Below are 5283 nucleotides of genomic sequence, written 5' to 3'. Positions count from 1 at the left end.
ACATCTGTCCTTCTAGAGGACACCAGTTTGATTCCCAGTACCCACACGGTAGTTCACAACCCCCAGGGGCTCCTGTTCTTTGCTTTTGCATGAACCACACATTACCACAGACACACACACATGCACAACACCAATTCACATAATTTTTTTAAAAAGGGAGAAAGACTAGAGAGCCAGGTTTGGTGGTACAGACCTAAAATCTCAACACTCCAGAAACTGAGGCAGCGGGAATCACACAGAGTGTGAGGCTGGCTTGCACTATAAAGTGATTTCCAGGCCATCCTGAGCTATAGAATGAAACACTATCTCAATAAAATAAGAGGCAGAGGAGAGAGCAGGACATCTGTCTGCAAGTCTGAACGTTTGTAGTGTTGACCAGCCCGGAGAGAATTAAAAATGGGTGATGTTGAAAAGGGCAAGAAGATTTTTGTTCAGAAGTGTGCCCAGTGCCACACTGCGGAAAAGGGAGGCAAGCTTAAGACTGGACCAAATCTCCAAGCTTTTTTGGGTGGAACATAGGTCAGGCTGCTGGATTCTCTTACACAGATGCCAACAAGTACAAAGGTATCAACTTGGGGAGACAATACCCTGATGGAGTATTTGGAGAATCCTAAAAAGTACATCCCTGGAACAAAAGTGATCTTTGCTGGAATTAAGAAGGGAGAAGGGGCAGACCTAATGGCTTATCTTAAAAAGGCTACTAATGAGTAATTCCACTGCCTTATTTATTACAAAACAGATGTCTCATGGATTCTAATGTATACCATAATTTAATTCATACACCAAATTCAGATCATAAATGGCTAAGAATGTTTTTGTTGTATAGGGTAAAATGTTGGGCATGGCTACACATACCTATACACCCAGCACTGGGAGGTAGAGACAGGTGAAGCATGGATGCTCACTGGTCATACAGTCTAACCAGAACAGTGAACTTCAGATGCAGTAACGGGAATACAATGAAGAATAGAGGAAGACACTGACCATCTTCCGCTGGCCTCTGCAGGCACATGTGTGTGGGCACACAGACCTGGACACTCCCGTGCATGTGTCACACCCAACTCCTACACACTAATAAGACATAAGAATTTAAAACTATGAGGCAAGCCCGCACCCATGCTCAGGCATGATAAGAGGTTAATTAAACTCAGAGTTCCACACAAGAAAGGCCTAAGTCAGTGGGGATTTGTTGAGAAGACAGTTTTCAGTTGGAGAAGGATGTGGCATGAGAAAGAGAAACAGGGTACCACGGACTAAAATTCATTATATTCATTGATAAAACTGTCAAAGAAATACACTTTTAAAATTTGAATCCGAAACTGACAGAAATGGAGGGAGAAAGGGACGACTCAACGGGAGCAAATTCATCTGCTCTGCATCGTCAACAGAGAAGAGAACAGCCACTCAACAGCTTCAGCAAGCCAGGCTGAAGAGGTGCCTGAGTGACTAGGAGCATTCCCTTGGGTCCCAGCCTTTCTCTGTCCCCAGCTTTGGGGAATCAGATGCTCCCTTTGGGCCTCCATGGGCACTGCACACACAGTGTACACTACCTACAGGCAAAACACACAATATACGCAAAATAAAAATAGACTCTTTAAAAAAAAAAAGGAAAGAAAAAAAGAAAGAGCACTCAGAAGGCAGAGGCAGGTGGATCTCTGTGAGTTCGAGGCCAGCCTGGTCTTCATAGAAAGTTTCAGGACAGCCAGGGCTACAGAGAGGTCATGTTTCAAAAAGAAACAAATGAAAGACTGACAGATACTGCTTAGAATATTCTACCCCCACCCCCAAAACAGTGGGTCAGACATTCTTCCCAACTCCTAAGAAGCAGAGGCAGGTGTATCTCTGTAAGTTTGAGGCCAGTTTAGGCTACATAGTAAGTTCTAGGACAGCCAGAGATATAGTGAGGCACTGTCTTAAACAAAAACAAGAGACAACAAACCCAAGCCTACCCTTCCAGAAAAATCTCAAATGCAGTTAGCATCAGTTGAGCAGATAAACCATAACATAGTCACAAAGTAAATGCTACCCAGCAGTGAAATGGAGTAAATGACAAGCATATGCAACAATATAGATAAACCTCAAAAATACAAACACAACCATAGAAGCCAGATTCAAAATCTGCATTCTGTGTGGTTCCATTTACAGTGTATAAAGCTTAGTCTGTGGAGTGAGAAGTCAGAATACCATTCACCTGAAGGGGAATCTCAACAGTTTCTAGAAGGTGGTTTGACAGGGTCTTCATGGCATGCAGAATATATGTTCAGGCTCTCTCTCTCTCTCTGTCTCTCTGTCTCTCTGTCTCTCTCTGTCTCTCTGTCTCTCTCTCTGTCTCTCTCTCTCTCTCTCTCTCTCTCTCTGTCTCTCTCTCTCTCTCTCTCTCCTCCCCTCTCATCTCTCTCCCCTCCCCTGTCTTTCCCTTCCTCTCTCCTCCTCCTTCCCTCTTCTCTGCCCTCTGCCCTACCCTTTTCTCCCCATACCCTCCTCTCCTCTTTCTAAAGTGTGTGTGTGTGTGTGTGTGTGTGTGTGTGTGTGTGTGTGTTACTCACAGAGGCCAGAGGAGGGCATCGAGTGTTCTATTCCATTACTCATGCTGGCAATTTGAACTCAAATCCTCAAGCTTCCCATGGAGCCGTCACCCCTGCCCCTGGTCTTCTTTTTTTTTTCCTTAGTGCTGAGGATCAAACTGGGTGTCTCGAGCATCCTAGGTAAGAGCTCTACCACTGAATTATTCTTCCAGGTCCTGTTTTCTGATTCTTTCTATCATTCTCTTTTACATTTTGTGCATGTGCGTGTGTGTGTATGTGTGGGTGTGTATGTGTCTGTGTGTGTGTGTGTCTGTGTTTGTGTGTGTATATGTGTGTGTATGTGTATGTGTGTGTTTGTGTGTGCATGTGCATGCATGTGTGTGTATGTGTGTGTTTGTGTATGTGTGCATGTGTGTGTATGTGTGCGCGCGTGTGTGTGTCTGTGTCTGTGGGTGTGTATGTGTGTGTTTGTGTGTGTGTGTGTGCATGTGTGTGTATGCGTGTATGTGTGTTTGTGTATGTGTATGTGTGTTTGTGTATGTGTGTGTATATGTCTGTGTGTGTGTCTGTGTGTGTGTATATATGTGTGTGTATGTGTATGTGTGTGTTTGTGTGTGCGTGCATGTGTGTGTATGTGTGTATTTGTGTATGTGTGTGAGTGTGTGTGTGTGTTTGTGTATGTGTGTGCGTGGCCATGTGTGCGTACACTCAGGTACTACTGTCCTATTGTGAAGGTTGGAGTTTGCAGAAGTTAGTTCTTTCTATCCACCTCATGGATCCAGGCAATCGCAGGCTTGGTGGCAAGCACCACTATTTTCTGTGCTGTCCCCCAGCCCATTTCTTATTTCTTGATATGGGTGTTGATTACACATTTCTGTTGTATTTTGTGAATACTCATCATATTTATGATTTGCACACTTTTATGCCTTTGTATTATTGTCCTCTGAAGTTTCAAAATTTCAGGGGACTGGAGAGATGGCTCTGAGGTACAGGGGACTGGCTGTTCTTGCTGAGGACCTGGATTTGGTTCCCAGCACCCACACAGTCTCCTATCTGTAATTCCAATTCCAATGAATTGTGATGAGATTTGATGCCCTCTTCTGACCTCCATGAACACTATATGTATGAGGTCAAAATACATACATGCAGGGAAAACCCTCATATATGTGAAATGAACATTTTTAAAAATGTTATTTTAATTTTAAAATTTCAGAATATTTTGAAAACAGATCTTTGAATACTAAGATGGCCTGAACTAGGGAGAACACTTCTTCATGGTGTTCAGTTTTTTCTCAGCTGTGTATCTATCATTCTATTTCTTCTATTTTTTATGTTTATTTAAATGTATTTATTATTATAAATGAGTACATTGTAGCTGTCTTCAGACACACCAGAAGAGGGCATCAGATCTCATCACAGATGGTTGTGAGCCACCATGTGGTTGCTGGGAGTTGAACTCGTGACCTTTGGAAGAGCAGTCGATGGGTGCTCTTACCCACTGAGCCATCTCTCCAGTCCCTATTTCTTCCATTTTAAATCCTTTCTTTATGAAGAACAAGCCAGCTTGCCCATGGTAATATAAAATTTATATTATACATTTTATACTAAATATTGCTTCTCTTAAGGAGGAGCCCCTCCATTTGTCTGGGTATTAAACACTTTGCTGCCACCTGCTGGTCAACTACCAATGAATTTACACAGTAAGATGTTTGCCCTGTGAGTAGTGCCCACTGAGAGGTGATGTGCCCTGCAGGACTACTAGTCATTGGCCATTTTGTGATGAACCCTGAAAACAATGGGGTGTTGGTGGTCAGACCCCCTTTGTTATTGTTGGTTCTTCCCCCTACACAAGATGTAGATCTATTGTTAGAGGCCCTTACCAGTTCTTCTTGTATGTTCCCAATTAAATTCGAAGTTTGAACTTTTTTGTTTTGTTTTTTGAAACAGCGTCTCACTATATAGCTCTGGCTGCCCTGGACCTCACTAAGTAAACCAGGCTGGCTTTGAACTCAGAGAGATCCTCTTGCCTCTGCCTCCCAAGTGCTGGGATTAAAAGCATGTGCCACTATGCCCAGCCAAACTTGTTTTTGTTGTTTTGTTTATTTTTTGAAATGGGGGGGGGGGTTCTCTGTGTAGCTCTGACTGCCCTGGAACTAAATCCAGCATTCTCTCTCTCTCTCTGTCTCCCTCCCTCCCTCCTTCCCTCCCTCCCCCTCTCTCTCTCCTTCTCTCTCTCTCTCTCTCTCTCTCTCTCTCTCTCTCTCTCTCTCTCTCTCTCTCTCTCGACCAGGCTGGTCTTAAACTCAGAGGTTCACCTGCTTCTGCCTCCGAGTGCTGGTTCAGAGGTGTGCACCATCACTTTTAATCTGATGCTTCAGTGCTGGATTTGTATTAGCTCATTTGTTTGTCAGTTTCCTGATTAAAAAAATTCATACAATATATTCTGATGATGACTTTCCCCTCTTCCGACTCCTTCCAGATCCTCCCCTGCATCCTCTCTCTCTCTCTCTCCCTCTTTCCCCCTCTCTAAAAATAAAACAAACAAAAAGAACCCCCCACACACAAAAGAAACCAAAATATACAAGCAAAAGACCAATAAGATAAAAAAAAAGAGAGAGCTCAAAACTATATGAAGCAAAAAGTCTACAAAAATACTATTCAATTTATTTTGTGTTGGACATCTACTCCTGGAATGGAACCTCCTCTGAGTTATGGCTAATGGACTCCATTTTAGAAAACCGTTTTTTTTTTTTTTTTT

The 5283-nt window shown here is 43.1% G+C and overlaps 1 pseudogene; it reads left to right on the top strand.

The window, feature by feature from the left end:
• The first annotated feature begins 396 nt into the window (after positions 1-396).
• Positions 397-711, top strand: LOC116092479 (annotated as a pseudogene).
• The last annotated feature ends 4572 nt before the right edge of the window (positions 712-5283 follow it).

This window comes from Mastomys coucha, unplaced genomic scaffold (assembly GCF_008632895.1).
Source record: "Mastomys coucha isolate ucsf_1 unplaced genomic scaffold, UCSF_Mcou_1 pScaffold15, whole genome shotgun sequence".
NCBI classification, from domain to species: Eukaryota; Metazoa; Chordata; class Mammalia; order Rodentia; family Muridae; genus Mastomys; species Mastomys coucha.
This window is presented reverse-complemented; position numbering and strand designations above follow the sequence as displayed.